The sequence below is a fragment of the Seriola lalandi genome, unplaced genomic scaffold (assembly GCF_002814215.2).
Source record: "Seriola lalandi dorsalis isolate HSWRI2012SDOR001 ecotype SW California unplaced genomic scaffold, Sedor1 jcf7180002054216, whole genome shotgun sequence".
Classification (NCBI taxonomy): domain Eukaryota; kingdom Metazoa; phylum Chordata; class Actinopteri; order Carangiformes; family Carangidae; genus Seriola; species Seriola lalandi.
In genome coordinates this window covers 371,512-389,958 of record NW_019524769.1, presented here as the reverse complement: position 1 = coordinate 389,958, position 18,447 = coordinate 371,512, and the positions used below count along the sequence as shown (strand labels likewise).

General features: G+C 41.3%; 2 protein-coding genes across 2 annotated transcripts in view; one reads left to right on the top strand and one right to left on the bottom strand.

The window, feature by feature from the left end:
- The window catches only part of pcxb (pyruvate carboxylase b), a 284,512-nt gene that overhangs the window by 79,693 nt on the left and 186,372 nt on the right, over positions 1-18,447 (bottom strand). The gene's annotated exons all lie outside the window — the stretch shown is intronic.
- LOC111653465 (leucine-rich repeat and fibronectin type-III domain-containing protein 4) overlaps positions 1,525-18,447 on the top strand; it is a 37,985-nt gene continuing 21,062 nt past the window's right edge. The window contains exon 1 of the mRNA XM_023404086.2: positions 1,525-2,064. The gene's annotated coding sequence lies outside the window, so the exon portion shown is untranslated. The remainder of the gene's footprint in view (positions 2,065-18,447) is intronic.

Below are 18,447 nucleotides of genomic sequence, written 5' to 3'. Positions count from 1 at the left end.
AGAGCGAGTCGCGGAGACAGAGAGATGTGACGGCTCCAAGAGTCGCGGTGGAATGATCCGGAAAACAAGGTTAGTAATTCCACCTTTTCATCTAGCGGAGGGCAAAAAAGGGGAAAAGACATGTTAGATAAAGATGAAAGAACCTGAAGAAAACTTGAAAAATGGATAAAAGGACACCAAATAGCTTTATGTGCTTTTGAAGTAGCAAAGTGAACACCACAGGAGGAGAAGCACATAAAAACAGGAGTGAAAAGGAAAAAATGAATCAAGGATATTCAATTGAATTCAGGAGGGAAAAAAAACCTGGCAGAGATGCTGCTGCACAAATGTACAGATACACACTCTAAGGAACACTCTCACAAACACACACACACACACACACACACACACAAAGACAGAATGAGTGCACAGCTTTAGAGCAAGATAATGAGATTGTCTTCTTAAAGGTGTCAGCTTTTGGAGTTTGATCGACAGGCCAGAGTGTGGGGGGTGGGGGGGACTTTTGAACTGTCTGACATTCATGGCACTGATCAATAGCCCAACTGTTTCATTAGGCTGTGTGTGTGTGTGTGTGTGTGTGTGTGTGTGTGTGTGTGTGTGTGTGTGTGCATGACTGAAAGATAGAATAGGAGAGATGCAAAGGCTGTGTGTGCTTGCAGGAGAGTATCACTGCATGACTATTTAGTGGATGTGTGCGTGGTGATGTGTGTGCAAGCATGTGTGAACGTGCTGCATGGCCGTGTGTGTGCATGTGCTCGTGTCCTCCTCCTGCAAGTGTTTCTGCGTGCAAGTTCAAGCTAGTGCAGCCTGCTGAGAGGCCTTAAGAGGGTCTCGGAACTATTGATTCTCTTTGACAGACAGGTGAGAGAAAGGGAGGGAGGGGGGAGACAGAGGAGAATGAAAATGGGGGGTGGGGCAAGGTGGGGAGAGAGGATTTACAGAGGCCATAAGGGAGGATTGAATGATTGACTTCTGAAGTTGTGGAAAGATGGGTGGAGTGTTGATATCTAAAGAGAAGAGGAGGTCAGATGAGTGGAGGAGAAACAGGAGGAGGGGATGGAACAAAAAAGTGATAATGGACTCGGTCGAATGTTTGTGTGATTTACGCGAGTGAACACAGAGTAAAGACGACATTAATGGAAGACATTTACAGTGCACACACTTCATTCTCTTCACACTCTCCCTGTTCCTCTTTTGCAGGTTTCTAGCCTCCATCCCTACATCTCTGCAGATTACTCCCGAACCTCCTTTTCTGCACCTCCCTCCAAGGTCATCAATGAAAGACTGACTCAATGTGGGAGAACAACCACGGGTCACACTCTGTAGAGTGTAGAGAGGCCCTGTAACACAGCCTGGAAATCACCCCAATCTGGGAAGTGAGGGATGAGAGAAAGGGTGGAGAGGAGTGGAAAAAACTGAATGTGTGAAAGAATGAATAAGAGAGAAAGCCGGATGAATAAATAAGAGAAGAGACAGGGGTGTATGAGCGAGGGGGAAAAAAAGGGAGAGAAGGAGCAAGAAAAGGGGGGGGGAGGACAAGGTGTGGAGGTCGCTGCCAACTCCAGGATTCTTATTGTCCCTTGATTGAACTGCAGGACATATAGAAAAACGTTGAATACAGCCATGAGGAAATCATACCAAAATACCATAAATAGGATTTAAAGCAAAGTGGATTCTTGGATTTTTTTTTTCAAACTGAGGTCTCTATTTTGGAATACCATACCAGGATTGAGTGAGTAACTCCGGATTTTCCAGGTTTTCTTCATCTATAGAAGCCTAAGAGGATATTGTGGGATTGGAATTTCTGCAACTCTGGTTTTTTGACACTGACCTACATCCGCCTCCTTTTGATGTGTGTGGGGGCGTGTGTGTGGGCGTGTGTGTGGAGGGGAGTAGGACAGGTTTCAGCACAAACACACAAACCTCCCCCCCTGCTGGCCCAACACAAGGAGAAACACCTGGGGCGAGATCTGTGCTAAACACACACACACACATACACAGGCACACACAACCTGGATAACATGTGGAGCTGATTCGGATTATAGAGCCGCACAGACGGAAAAGGTAACGTTCATGCAGCTTCAAAACACACATGCACACACACACCATTGGCATATATTGGCCCAGTAAAGGTGAATCCATGTTCGCATGGGTAGCTCTCTTGTGCTGAATCATTGAGCACATCAATGCGGTGAACACCAGCACTCAGTGGACTGGGAACTCTGTGTTCTCCCACACAGACACACACACACACACACACACACACACATTTAGGCCTATAAATAATGAACAGATGTGCATTCATAACAACAATAACATGAGAGGAAAATGTCAGAGTACACACAGACAGGAACACACACAGGCTCAAATCTCCCACAAGACACCAATGATTGTAGGTTTATCTTTTCTTATCCTTCTATTCTGCAGCTCTAACTCCACTATTTATTGCTCTACATACTCCCACCATACTGCTCGCTCGCTTTCTGTGTGTGTTTCTGTGCATGTGAGTGTCAGCCAGCTGTCCTGTATCAGATTACTCACTAGGTGCATCTCATGCTTGGCTTTCATCACCTCACCTTCATGTAATCTCACCTGGCGTGTCGTGTGTGTGTGTGTGTGTGTGTGTGTGTGTGTGTGTGTGTGTGTGTGTGTACCATGGTAAGAATGTATGGAAGGAGGACTGCGAGTGTTTGTGTGGCGGTGGCAGCATCAGCAGCCCAGAACAGACCTAACCTCCCTTCGTTTGAGGCTTTTTATGTAAGCTGTGTCTGCGTGCACACACACACAAACACACACGGATTTGGCACACTGACACAGGAGATCAGACTGACTGAGTGGATGTATGGGAGGATAAGAGGGTGATGAGAAAGAAATGGAGACGAGAGGAGAGAGAATGTGCAGGAGGGGAGGGGGGTGAAGGGAGGAGAAAAGGAGGAAAGAAGGGGTGAAACATGACATCGTGACGGTACTGAGGACTAAGAGAGGTCAGATGAAAGGATTGCAGTAAGACGAGGAGGGGTGAGAAGGAGTGATTGACTTCATCTAGCGGCAATGAGAAAGAGACAGATGAACAGAAGAATTTGTACCAAAGGTAGTATAGATTAGAAAAGAAAGCATGGCAGCAGAGAGAGGGAGGGATAATGAAGAGACAGATCTAGAGAAATGGAGAGATAAATATGATATAATAGAAAAGAAAAAGGTTTCAGCAGCAAGAAACTGCATCAAATAAAAGACTGAAGGACTGATTGATTGAATAATAAATGATAGGTGGGATAAACTAGGAGACTTTAAGGAGTCTAGAATGATGAGTGACAAGATGATAAAAAGGTTAGAAAGAGGCACAGTCAGGATAGAAATATAAATGAATGGTGATTTACCACAGGAAGATAAAAATAGAAAGATAGATGAGGAAGAAATAATTACAAATGACAGATGGCTGTCATTATGTAGCTTTCTACTGTTATACCATTGGCTACAATTAGTCTTACATGACCCCAAGTGATGACACCAGTAATTAGCTATTTAGAGATATGGTGAATATGTTGTACCATGGGTCGTTTCCATGTATTAAACTTGCCAATTATGGAGCACAACTTGGGGGAAAAGTGTAATTCTACCTAAGAGGGACATTACCCTGGAAACAAAGGAGATTTGGCGAAAAAAATGCACCACACATGAAACTATTTTTATGAAAAATAAGCTTTTTGAAAAACCAAGACAGAGCTCATTACTAGCTCTATTGATCATTTACAGCGGTTTTGACTCTTGCTGTGAACAGGGGCAGTTGCTAATTCTGAAGAGATGATGTCTGAATCTTTTTTAAGTGTGACAAAGAGGCCTTTTTGATATCCATTAACCAAATCATAATTCTATAATTGGCTTTGCTCTCCTGCTAGTGATAGTCATAAGAATACTGAGCAGGTAAGTGTCATCTGATTCAAACAGTAAAATAAAGGCGGAATAAAAGAACATTTTCTCAATTATCTTGTTAATGCTCCATGTGGCTCGTTGTTACCAAGGGTGTCTGTCATTTTGAGGCTACAGTAAGGGGAGATGAACAGATGGGATGCTCACTGTTCAAAATAGGAGCCGTGCCAACATGAGCAGACTGGCAAGTGAATGGAGGAATAGAGAAAAATGACAGGCAAGTGAATGGACCATTTACTGAAGAAGAGTAGAAAAAAATAAATAAATAAAACTTAACTGACCATTTTCTAAGCCCCTTTCAATTCTAGTGTGGGCCATGTGAGCTTTATAACAACTTAACAGTGGCAGGTTTACCATTAAACTTCTGTCATTTTTAACCAGTGGGTCCTTGACTTCAAAGAGAAACAGACCAAAGCAAGTTTCTCATCTCCAGCCAGAAACCAGTGAAATGACAACTCTCACCGGCAGATTTTATCAGCTGGAACTAATGAGCTAATTACGGCAGCGTTAGTTTCACGAGTTGGTTTAAAACTGTTTCTAGTCAACTCTTTAATATAAATCCTGTAAAAGGGTCTCATGCACATGATGACTACATGCAAGATATCATTCTTAAAGACTGAAGCTAAAGCTATGAAAATAAAGAACGCGGTTCTTGTAATGTAGTGTAAAGCTAGTTAGTCCTAGTATTTCAAGTATGAAGATAAGTATAAATATATTTAATAAATTATATATAAATAAATTATGATATCGTGGCATCCAAGATTAGGTCCCTCGGGATTGGGGGGTGGGCACAGAGAATGACCTATTCATGAATGTTTCAATCATGTTTTTTCTTTTTAAACACAACAGCTAAAGCCAAAAAATTATTTAGTACATAATGCTTTTCTTTTTTATTTCTGGTTTCAGAAAGTATTACCATGATTAGAGATCCATGCACACCAATTCAACGTGTGTAGGGAGCCAACGCCAAGTCATGGTCATGCAACTATGACTGAACAGTAGTTGTGTGGGGAAGAGGTTTGGTGAAGAGTCAGTTAAGGAATAAAAGCCAAAAAGGAAGAGGATGAGGGGGATATACTGAGGAAGTCTTCAAAGTATAATGACCAAGCAAATCCCAAAAGCATTAGTTTTAGGGATTAAGCATAATTACATGAAGCAGATGAAGATGGACAGCACCACCAGATGAAATGACACCAAAGATGATGAGGAATGATAGACGTAGCATGTCACACACCTTTCTGATTTAAGCAGCTTTCAATCAAGGAAGATTTGAAACCTTGAAACAAGGGAGACATGGCCGGTGTCAGAAAGGTGGCACTTGATAGATGAATGGATGGAGGAATTGATGACAAATGGTGGAGGAAGAGAAGCGAAAAGCTGGGCTGTTAAAGAAAGGGGGCAGGGGGATAAAAGGATGAGACGTCAGCTTGCTGTCAACAGCTGAAGAACAGAGTGGTAGATGATGGACAGAGAGGTATAGAACGATAGTGTGATGAAGAGGAGTAATTACAAGACTGACTGTTTAAGATAGGGAGGAACACATGGAGTATGGAGAGAGACTGAGTAATGAAGAATGAAAAGGCAAGTGATGACACTTGAGAGGTGGATGATAAGAGGGAGCGGGGATAAGGGAATAGAGGAATAACAATGTCTGAAAAGAAAAACTACACTAATAAAGCACTGGCACACTGACGGGTAGGAGGATGGGGGTGTGGATGAAGAGATGAAGGCGTGGATGAATGAATGGAATAAAACTGATGTGATTGAATGCTAGAGGCATGAGTAATTAGACTGGTAGTGGTCAAACATACAGTAGCAGGAAGGAGGGGCGGGGATTAAGGGATGGCATGACAAAGGGAAAGGAGGAGAAGTAAAAGGATGGAAAGAAGTGCAAAATGATGAAAGGAGAGAAAAGAGTTTATCACTGAGAGGAGAAGTTACTAAGAGGTTCCCCAGTTAGAAGCGGAAGCAACAAGCAAAGGCATAGTACAGAAGTAAGGAAAGATGGAGGGATGAGAGGATGAGTAATTAAACTGTTGACAGTCTGTTTAGGCACAGCAGGCGCCTGATGAGCAGAACAAACTGTAACCACGGCAACCGCTGGAGACAGACGGAGAGATGGTTCTGGGGAGGGAGATATCGGGGAGGGAAATGGGGAAGAGCCAAATGTGAAAGAGTGTGTCTGTGAGGCAACTGGGGGGGATTAGAGGAAGGGAGAGTGACACAAGTGGGAAATGAGGGATGAAAGAGAACGGAGAGGAAAAGAAGGATGAGACAAGAGGAGAAAGGTGAAGTTGAGGTATTAAGGTTTAAGAAATACCAACCCATGAGCCTTTTGCAAGGATTTTCACAAGTTAAGATTAGGACGTTACCCACATATCTGTGAAAGATTATTCCATTCTCTGAGTAATACTGATTTGAATCTATAAAACTAAATTTGAATATTAAGTTCTGGGAATATGATTCAGCTATTCAGACCGAGAATTGCTAACAAAATTTCACAAAGTACTTTTAAACTTATCTGGCTAACTTGCTAATCCTGCTTTGTGAAAAACCCCTCTAGAGATGGAGAGGAAAAGGAGGGCATGGATTTACACACACACGCACGCGCACACACACACACACACAAAACTTTGATGTGTTCAGTCTCATCAGAAATGTGCTCACCAACAGCCATAAGTCCAACCCAAGCAAAAATTACGACCTGTTCATCTTTGTGAGTCTAAAATGTGGATGTAATGGTTTTATTTCAACCTTCTCGGAAGAGCAGATGGGTGGCGTTTATCACACTAGGGCTGCAACTACTGATTAGTTTCATTGGTAATTGATCTCTTTATTAAAATCATGAAAAATACCCTGAGACCAAGATGACGTCTTCAAATTAACAATTTTGATTGCCCAACAGTCCTAAAGATATGTATATAAAACTGACAAAAACAGCAAAACCTCACATTAGAGAAGTTGAAACCAGAAAATGTGAAGCTAATGGTATCAGCACTATACCACACCACGACAATAAAATGTTCGGTAACCTGTCAGGTCCACTAACTGTTGATATTGGTGCCATTATTTCTTCATGAGCAAATGATTTTACGAGTTTAAGGGGTCAAAAACCATAAAAAGACCAAAGAAACTGGGTTTAAAGGGGTTTGAGCTTCTTTTAGACAAGTGTGTGAGATATATATCTATATATATCTATATATCTATAGATATCTATATCTATATATATATCTATAGATATATATATATCTATATATATATATATAGATATAGATATATATCTATATCTATATATATAGATATAGATATATATATATATATATATATATATATATGGTAAAAACCACTAACTTGCAAAGATGTCCAGCACTTCTCCTACACATGTAGGTAAAGCCTCTCCAACAATTACTTGCATCCAAACCGACGCTACTCCACGTCTACAAACCCACAGGTGTTTGTCTGCCTTACAACTACCCTCAACCGATGCAGTAGGTTGTAGATGCTCACGAGAATCATGGTGCAGAATACAGCGTGGGTGATGACTGACAAAAGAAAACTGGCTTGTACTTAGTCGGAAACACACATAGTGTAAGTCTGACAGCGAAGCACAGTATGTTCCTGCCTGTATCAGCACTGTTTAGTATTAGAATATGAGACACTAATCAAGAAACTCAAGGGAAACCAGTTTCCCCTGCAGACTCATTGCAGCACAGTGTTGTTTCGCCTTTATTAGTGTCTTACATCAGGGAAAAAAAAAATCTCTTTGTGGTGAGTTACAATGCAGTTTGGGATTCATTAATGCTGAGAGTAGCCTGAGTGATCAAACATGCCTGATAACAGGCCTCAACCAAGTAATTATTGAGAATTCTTTCCATCCCCACACCCAATGTATCTCTTTCCTCCAGGATACTTGTACTCCTCCTACCTCTTATCCCCTGCCTGCCATCTTTTCCCATTTACGTACATCCCTCTGTTTCAGAAAGGGGAATGAGATAGAAGGTTGAAAGCAAGAGCAACACAGACAAACAAAACAAAACAAAACGGAACAAGGAGGCAGAAAAGGAAAGAAATACTAGACAGAGTTTAGTCTGTGTATGAGTGTGGGCGTGAATGCTTGTGTGTGTAGCATTAATCAATACATCCATCACTGTGATTCAAAGGCCTGGTCGGCATGTCATTGACCTACTGTGCTGGATGCAGAGTGCTGATTGGGTAATTGTTCTCTTACTCAGGATTTCCCCATAGAAAGCTGAGAACCCTGCTGAATCATCAAACTGCCACTTGCACATACATACATACATACATGCGCTCACACACACACACACACACACACACACACACACACACACACACACACACACACACACACACACACACACACACACACACACACACTTTTTGTTAAGCTGCATCCTGTCGTGTCAGGGTCCATATAATTGGCACCGCAGGGTCTCTGATTGGGCGGGAGATGTTGACAGCTCAGAAGTGGTGTTTGTGTGTTGCTTGTCGACCGGTGTTTGTGGTGGATTTGCAGGTTTTTGTTGATTAGTCTCAGCTATGTAAACATACATGGGTGCACAAAAGCCCCTGTGCACACAACAGACACACAATCACCTGCTGAAAATATGATAGCATTGCAGGAAAGGATATGGAAGAACGAAGTTGGAATTGAGAGACAGCAAGGAGGTCATGGGAAAGGACAGAGAGACAAGAGACATAACAAGAGAAAGAAATCAGTTTCATGTGGCGACAAAAACGTTGAGATTGACGGATACAGAAAGAGGAAGATGATGGAGGGAAGAGAGGAACAGATGGGATGAAAGAAGGAGAGGGGCAGAGAAAACTGCAAACACATTATGTTTAGGGTGAGTGGCAGGGCAGATATTTTGCAACACTTGTGATAGTGTGTGTCATGCAAAGGCAAATTTATGGGTGTAAGCATAACTGTATTTAAGTACTGGTATGTCTGCACATTAGTGAGTTTGAGAGTGAGAAAGTGTGTTTATGTGTATGTGATGAGAAGTAGTTAAAGTTGAAGAGTTTCTCTTGGTGACCTGTCGATGACCGCAACAACCAACACACAACACCACCCCTCCACATGAAATTCTTGCAAATCCTAAAGCATCGAACTGCATAAAAATGTTTGGAGAGACTTGACTCAAATATATTAGCTGCTCCACATGTTTGGAATAGGACCCAAACCGCAGGCTATGGCACTATCACATTTAACGAGACAGGAATATAATTACAAAATTTAAGCAGCATTCATTTTCCAATCAGACACAGTTTGAAACAGGTTGATGCAGGTAGTGGGACAGACTCCAGACTCTTACAGGTGGAACTGTCATAAATGGGACAAAGTCCATGGCTGTTTCCCTTTGAAATCACATTGGAGCAGTCAACATGCATCTGTTATAACCTGCAGATTGTGGTATGATACAAGTTCACCGTAAGCATACAAAACCAGCATGAAGGCTACAATAAACACCACACTGACAAAATGAACAGAAATTTCAAAAGAGGCATTCCACCAGTTTTACACATAAAGCCTATTGTTTAGTGTTTAGTCGTCTTGAGAAGTACTACTTAAACTGAAGTTGTATAATGTTAAAGTTAAAAAATAAGATGCTGATGAAAATAAGAGACATCATTAAGTTGCATTATGGAATATTTTTGACTGGGGCTTCAGGATCTCTCAGCCTCTGCTGCTTCGATATTGATGTTTATTCTTTAATGCATCTCTTGGTCCACCAACTTCATGGAAGTGCAACGCTAAATAACTGGAGTACCCCTTAACCCATTCCACTGACCCCAAAGAACTTCCAACAATTTGCCTATGTCATTTAACAAGGGGGAACCATTCCCCATCACACGCAAATTCAGCATAATATGGAATCTGCATCAAAAGATGAGCATGTGGCAAAAACAAAGACTGCCAGCTATCAATTATAGGCTTTTATTGCTTTCCATCTTCAACCATGTTACTGTGCAATTTAATCAGATGCAACTGTGCTATTGCCATCTGGAGTAAAGGAGCATCAAAACAGAACAGTATCGAGCCACCTCTCTGGCAGCAATATGACAGCTATCCACCAATGCAAAATGATTCCTCTCCAAGAAAAAAGGCATCCCGGTATAGCAGTGTAACAGAGCTGCCAGAGCTGTTTTCAGCACTTTATGTCCCTCATTTGCTCAGCTGTTCCCATCATTTTGGCTGCTCAATTGTATCCAACTGTAAGACTGTTATAGATGTATAGAATAAAACTACTGCTGTTACAAAAGGACTTTCAAAACAGATAATGCTGAGATCCTACTTTGCAGTCAGAGTGACACTGAAGCATTACAAGGACAAAAAATAGATTCTATGTGAAGTGAAAGAAAATGCACACGCAACACAAACCAGGGGCAGCATAAATGTGGCTGTAAATACTGATCCTCAAGCTGACTGAGGTTAGATTATGGATAAAACTTAAACATTCAAACAAGAGCTTCATGACTGATCATGTGAAGGCTGCTTCCTGGCATGATTTGTGCCAATGAAGTGCCAAAGAAAATCACTGTCACTTCCGTTGTTTGCCAATTCAATTTACCTCCCAAAAAATTGAATCCCCAAGCTGTGCAGTCGTGCAGGTTTTCCAATGGGAGGAAACAAAATTACAGAGACTCAGCAAGGAGTGGGAGATTGGCTGCCACAGATATAACAACAGTGGTACAGAACTGCTAAGAAAACTTTCAGAGCTGTTTGGTCACAGAATTGGTGGAAAGGTCTCTAAACGGAAAAAACTACATGTAGTTTATTTTCGTAGCAGTCAGTTGGGTTTAAAGTGTTCTACAGCTGGTGACAAGTTTCATCAAGTTTTTTGTCTTATTTTAGCCTCATGATAATAACTGCAGACAAACACTCCTATTTTAATACCAGAAATCAACTCATGACTATGCAAAAGCAAGGAAAACCCAACAGAGGCTTTACTTGGCTGTCCTTAATCACTTGGTAACCATTGCTACGGATGCTATTTGCAAGAAAATAGCACCAGTGACCCCAAGTCCCCAAATTATTGGAGAAAAATGAGGGTGGGGTGCCACGGGCCAACTAGGGGGGGCAGCGATGTGAACTGCGACATCAAGTACAAAATTCTACTCCACTCATAAAGCGGACTGGAGCGAGGGACTACTTAATGCTATGGTTCGCTGCTTGAGATTTTCTTGTCCACCATTTCACAAGTCTTCACGGTTCACCAGTTCACAGCCTGTGGTAAATCAGAACAGTGGGTTAACTCTGCCTCCTGTTTTTCTCTGAATACCAGGCACTTCTTACAGTCTGGCATTTCTACACATGGAGTAGAGTCTGACCTCTTAAACAGGCATACTACAAAAGAATCCCAGGTTTAAACTCCAATTTATAACAAAGCTTCATTACAGACTGGGTTACTTATCTGTGCGAAGTAGATGCTAAGTGTGGCAGCCTTTAAAATGCCAAACTTCAAAGCCTCCACCGATAATATTACGTTTTTTTTTTATACTCCAAACAGAAGAGTGGCTTGCTTTGCGTGCCATGTTAAAATATCATACTTTTTTTTCTTTTCTTTTTTTAGAAACTTCTTAAGATAAGGTGCGGTAGCCAAAGGCCCTCCATTACAGTTTCACTCCTCTCTAATGAAACACTCATGTCTCCAAAAGTCAATTTTCCCAACAAAAGGAAAACTCTCGATTTGCAGACTGCTGAAGAAAATCACCAAAACTGGAAGAGATTTTATGGCCTTCACGCAAGAGCTGTGAAATGTGCGTCAAGGAGACAAAAACAAGGTCTTAACGCAAGCCTTTTAATTCCTAAACCGATTCATAGGTGGAAGTTTTCCAAAGATGTAAAAAAACAAAAAACAAAAAAAACAAATAAAAAACCGACCCAAACAAAAACATTTTTAAAAATCTGACTGTGCAATGTTCCAGGAATAGAAACAATTATCAAAATCTTCCAAATAGGATGGATTCCAACAGGATTTAGTCAGAGAGGGTTGTGCATACAGATGTGTATAAACAGACACACTTGCTCTCTCCACACACGCACACGCACACACACACACACACACACACACACACACACACACACACACACACGCTGCTGCTTTTTCTATCTCAAACACAACGTTGAGGTTTGGGAGGGAATTAGTGAGTGGAGCATTACAGAGGAGCTGCATTATTTTGGAGCCCTGCTGTGAGGAGACTGCAGTCCTTTTATTTTAAAGAGAATACACTTCACTTCTTTCATCTGATTTCCCATTCTCTTCTTTCACTCCCACTATTTACCTGAGGGGGGTTTGTAACCTTTTTCCATCACTACCCCCCACCTCTACAACTGGAAAAAAAACAAAAAAAAAAACAGATGACTGTACAAACTGAAAAAGAACTACGCATCAAACACTTAATGGTTGACATTTGCAGATTTTGTTTTTCCTCTTCTGAGAGGCACACACATGAAAAAAGACTAGGATTACTAGCTACCTGTGTCTGATGGCTATTGTTCACTCTGCTTGTTAAAATGCCAAACTGGTTTTGAAGTAATTTAGAAACACTCTCTCCATTTAATAGTTTGTCCACTAGCGAACTGTGAAATGTATGAGGGGTCTATTTATGGCACTTGTTTATGTAAAAAGAAACAAACAAATAAAGAATTATAGAAATCCATTGGCCAACACATAGTTATATATTGCTGTCTATCTTGTTGTAAACTCCAAAATATCAATCAGTACCTGTCAATGAAAGAAATCAAGTATCTGTTGAGCTATAAACTTAACATCTGCTCATGTTTTCCTGTGTTTTTAATTAAAATTTCACCAGTCTTAATTAACTAAGCAAAGTTCTTGTAAAGTTTTTCATATTTAGGCAAAAATTTCAAACACTTCATCAATTATCATTTTTGTGTCAGCACTGAAACTATGGTATCATAATGGGGATGGTATTGAAAATCTTTAATCGATAGTCCACCAAACCAGTCAGAGAGAAACCTCTAAACCCAAGTATGGCACAGCTCCTCATTATCTCATATTCAACTATTAATTTCTGACCTCTGATCAAATCAAAGATTTTATACCACTGTTATGGCCAAATCATGGCTATAAAGTTTAAACTTCATGTTATATGTCCCCAGCCAACCCTGAACAGTTTAATTGTCATTCTCTTGACCATTAACCTCTCCTTCTCCTCCTCTCACTCCTCTCCTTTACTTCCATCCTTCAGCCATGCCTCCGTCTCTCTTGCCGTCTTCCTGCCTCTCCCACCATCATGATGGCAATGCGTTACAAACTCATTTTTAACAGAGCTCTCCCTTTCCCTAATCAAATCTACTCTTCTTTCTCCCATCCCTCTCTTTGACAGTGATGGATGGCGGCCTTCACCCATTTATCGCCTTTACATATTTCTCTGCCCATCCGCTTAACGACACACATTCATACACACTGACTCTTCACCCGTCTTTCTTTCCATCTTCCTCAAACTCCTGCTCTTTGCTTCAATCTTTTACACTCGTCCTCAGCTCTTCACACAACTAGATTTCATTTTCCTCCAATCTTACACCCATCCCTCCTCCATCTTGTGCACTCTTCTCCCATTCTCTTTCTCTCTCCCCCTCACTGTATTTCATGCAGTTAGCCTCTCTTTGCATCTCTCATTCACTGTCCGTTTCCATATCCAATACCGTTACCCCTCTTCCTGTGCTTTCTATACATCCTGGATGACTAAAGAGGACAGAATATGACAGAGGAGTGATAGTATCAAAAGGATGAGTGGGCTTACAGTACACACGACTGCCGCACGAAGAGGCTACGTGGGCGTTCTTTTGTTCCTTGCCTAGAGAGAGAGTGTGTGTGTGTATGTGTCGGCCTCCCTATAATTATGATTGTGTGGGAAGACTGTTTTGGTATGCTCGCAGTTGTTTCTGTATGCAAGCGCTCACCTAATATCAAGGGCCTAGATTATGAGTAAGAGTGCATGCTAGAAAGCCTTAGTGTGTGTATGAAAGGCTGCCTCCATATTTGATCCCTGCATTTGTGCCAAAAGAGCTTGTGTGTATTTTCAGATCAAACAATGCAGCAGAGCTTTAGTGCACTTCAACAATATGTATTGATACTCAAAGGACATCACTTTCAATATTTTCATTCATTTCAATCTTCAACTTTCCACATCTACAGTCAAACATTAACCTCTTCATGTCGCCATGGTGACTGGCTGTCAGTGATTTTGACTGAAGCCTTGCGGTGCCCCTATTCACACTCCAATCAGATCTGTGGATTACTGTGTTTGTGATAAGTGGCTTTTGAGAGCTAATACAAATCCCCTTGTTTATAAACACTGCAACATTCCCTAAGTCGATTTAAGTCGATTATGGGCTAATGGCATTTGCGCGTGCCAAAGTAGATGCAAAATAACATAGGCCAGTATGCAGATTATGCAGATTTGGAATCATACATGCAAATACACACACACACAGTTTAGAAACATTAATTGTGGTTGGCATTTAAGAGTGCGTGAGATTTATAAAAGCCCACAGAGCATTAAAGACTAAGACCAAAAAGGAACTTAAGCCTTACAGTGCAATAGGTCCTTCATGTAAAATAACAAAGATATTTTCAAATACACACATTCAAGCTTTTAAGTCATGCCTGAAGCCTCTCTTAATTGCACGGGTTCAGGTCAGGTTCAAAAGAATCACCGACAAACACTATTAATGGAAATTCATCGTTGTAAAGCTATTAGCAGCTTCATATTTAGCTAGTTTTGGTCTCTGGAAAAAAAAAGCTGCTCCCTCCTGAGGCTGTGGTGGGTGTTTGAACAGAATTTTTTGGAAGTTAGGGTGAGGTTAGGTTCAGCTTTGCAGCTCTGACGCGCAATCCAAAACTGGGGGTACTGAGTGGTTCCTTCCACAGACGCTTTTAGTTCATGTTTTCGCTCTGAATTCATGCAGCCTTTCTGCTCTCTCCACCCGTCTGTTTCTTGCTCTCTGGAGGGTTGAGGGTTCACACATGGTAGTGTAGCGAAAGACTTCTCAAAATAGAGGGAACCAAAGAAAAAAACATCATGACAAAAGAACCCAAAACAAAACAAAGCAGCCATCGACGCTCATACTGTGCACATGTCTAAGATCACACTAACATCTAGACAAAAGCACGTGTTTTTTCATGTGATGTGTTTGTCCACACACACAAACACACATGGGATAGTCTTTAAGCTTTACCTCCCTCTTCTTCTGATCTCTTTTGTTGTCACTTCCCTCTGATTTGTCTCTCAATCATCCATCTTTCATCGACCCACTACCATTACTCTTCACTTTACTAAAAGTGTTGATACCAAAGGGGTTTCGGCCTTATTGCTTTGTGTGTGTGTATGATCAAGAAAGTGAGCGGTTGTGTGTGTGTGTGTGTGTGTGTGTGTGTGTGTGTGTCTGTGTGTCCCTTCTTATTGCAAATTCAGCAGCAAACTCTTAAGAGCAAGTGAAGGCGTCCTAAGTGCGGAAAAATGTCACATTAATTCACACAGAGGAACACACACACACACACACACACACACACTTGACAAGTGATGGAGTCTAGCATCTACCACCACATACATTAAAAGTAGATACTAGCACGAGCGGATGGTTGAGACTGCACACATGCTGATACTCACACATCCTGTACTGCACCTGTATGCTGAATCATGACAATGTGTAAGATAAGAATTTAATGATCCCCAGACACTAAATTCTACTGTTGCAGCAGCACAAGAAACAGCTCAAAGAGGCGGGTAAAGACAAGGGAAAAACACTATGCTCAATGAAATCAGGATTAAAAAAGAAACTAGTAACTAATTACAACTAGTTGATTAATTGCCTAATCGAGTAGTAAATGTATTTAGCATACCAAATATTTGCTGGTTGCAGCTTCTCAAATGAGAGAAGCTGTTGCTTTTTTGTGTCGTATATCATTGTAAAATTGACTGACTGTTGGTCATACAAAACAAGCAATATGAAGATGTGACCTTAGTCTCTGGGATCTTGTGACAGCCAATGTTTAGTATGTGATGACATTTTATAAACTAAAATATTTATGGAAATAATCAATTCAATCCACAGCAACATTACCCCTAATAGAAACCATGCCATACTACAATACAGGACATAAAACATAATATAATGCCTTTTTTGAATTTGAAGAACTGAAATGAAAGTTTAAAATAAAGACAAAGTACTGCAAAAACGTTTGGCTTGGCTGTGGTAAAAAAAATAAATAGACTTCCTCCTCCTGCTGTAGACCAAGCTTTCATGTCCTGCTGCCAGTAACTGTTACATGCTTCCTCTCTACCAATAAGCCTAGTGAAATAAAGATTAAAAGGGTTGAGGTACACCACACCACAGGGTGCAAGAGAATCAGAGGAGACAAATCAATTACATAAATAAATACATAAATGCCATTTAAGGTTTGGAGTGGTCTCATCCTCAAACAAGAAACCTTGCTATATGAAGAGCCCTGCAAATAAATACTCTTCATACCTGTAAAAATAATTACTTGGATGATTACCACCTTTAAATGGCAAGGAACAACACATAAGTATATTTGAGAGCAAAAGAAAGACCAAGAGGAGGAGTGTAAACGAATGGGACAGGGTGTTATCCTGCTCTGTGAGTCAGATCGATCAGCAAGTGGACAGATCGGTTACACCCAACTTGTGTGTGTGTGTGTGTCAGCAATCTTCAATACTGCACTGCTCTAGTTGCAAATTAGATCTACTCCCTAACAGAGGAAGAGCAAGAGATTAAGGGGAGAGGGAGACGTGGAAGAAACAGTAGAAAGATTTCAAGGAGGCAGAAAATGATAGGACAACGACGAGCGAGGACGAGGTAAGGGAGAAAAATGAAGGCATGGGAAAGTCTAGAGATAAAGCAGATTGGGAGCAAGGATGGGTGAAAAAGTTAGATAAATGAAGGAGGCAAGAGAGGAAAGAAAAAGCAGCTGAGGAGAGGCAGCATGTCTGAGACAGGTAGAGCACAGCAGAGAGTAGAGCAAAATCCTGCGTGTGGCACGTAGGATCTGAGGGTGTGTGCACGCATGTGTGCATAGTTTGTGACTCAAGAGCAGAGAAGGCAAGGAGATATGGAGGGCAGCAGAGTCAGCAAGCGATAGAGAGAAGACAAAAAGACGGAGGCGGAGGAGGGAGAAAAGAGGGGAAGGTGGTTAGGTAGAGTTGTGACTGATAACATTGTCGTACTCAAGTTGCCTCAAGGGCAGACAAGACAGAGAGAAAGAAAGAGAGGGAATGAGACATAAAGAAAGAAAATGCGGAAATTTACAGAGCAGCCAGAGGCGGAAAGGTTTATAAGATGGAATGTGAGCAAGGATGGAGAAACAGGGTAAAGAAAGATAGAAAACAGAAGAAGGAACACTGCAGTCAGAGATAGATGGTAAAGGGTGGACGGCAAAGAAACAAAGAACAATCCAGAGTAATAGAGTCAGAGGAAGAAGATGAGAGGCAGGTGAGGGCAGCGCTGTGGGGGGAGAGTGAGGGTGTGGTAGGTATGATACAATAGGTAGGAAGTGAAGGCATTCACAAGGAGAAAGAGGAGAGAATAGGTGAAAATTAAAGACAGGGTGATAGAAAAGCAGAGGCGGACCAGGAGTGCTATTATGAAAGTGAGAAAGAGCAAGACAGGGACAGAGTAAAGCAGGGAAAAAAATATAAGAAAGTGGAGAGTGAAGCGAAGATAAAGGTCAAATGAAGGAGTACAGCGTATTGACATTCAGCGTGCCGTGGGTAAAGTAAGCTGTCTGAGTAGCAAGCATTTGCAAAGTACGGGGGTAAGCTGGGAGAGCCAGCACTGAAGTGCCCTGCTCACTCTACAACACCACCTGACGTTAGGACTTTTCAGGGGCCAGAGCAGACACATTTTTAAGCAGCATTTCACTTTTGCTGGAGCATTTTCACATTTTAGTATGCACGCCTCCACAGGAGCTCAGGAGCAGTCAACTTCTAATATCAACTGCCCCAGGGGACTGGCTGTCACCGCAGGCATTCGTGACTTTGCTGCCCTGCAAAACCAAGCAAGCAAATTTTTTCATTTTTTTTTTTTTTTTTAAACTGATGCTACCAGACATAAGGAAATAACTATTGGTTTGAAAAAGGTGCTGAATTCCTAGTAGTCATTATATCTCCCTAGACCAGCCAAGAGCCAGTTAAGTATTTTTGATTTAAAGCAAAAACAGTGTTTTCTAACACTTAAGTTGCTGTAACTCATCTGAATGGGAACAGACCTGTCTTTATGCCCATCCTATCAAATCAAACTGCATTTCTCTCCTTAACTAATAGCCCAGTGGCTTAATGTAACACCCAAACATCACAACAGTGAGAACATGTGCGAGTCTGAGATAAAAAATGTATCATTTATCAAGCACTTTGTTTCTAGGGGTTTTTTTTCAATGTAGACTGTAGGGTTCAGAAATGGGACACTGTAGCTTGGTCTAACATGAAGCTCACATTTTGGAAGAAGACCAAAGC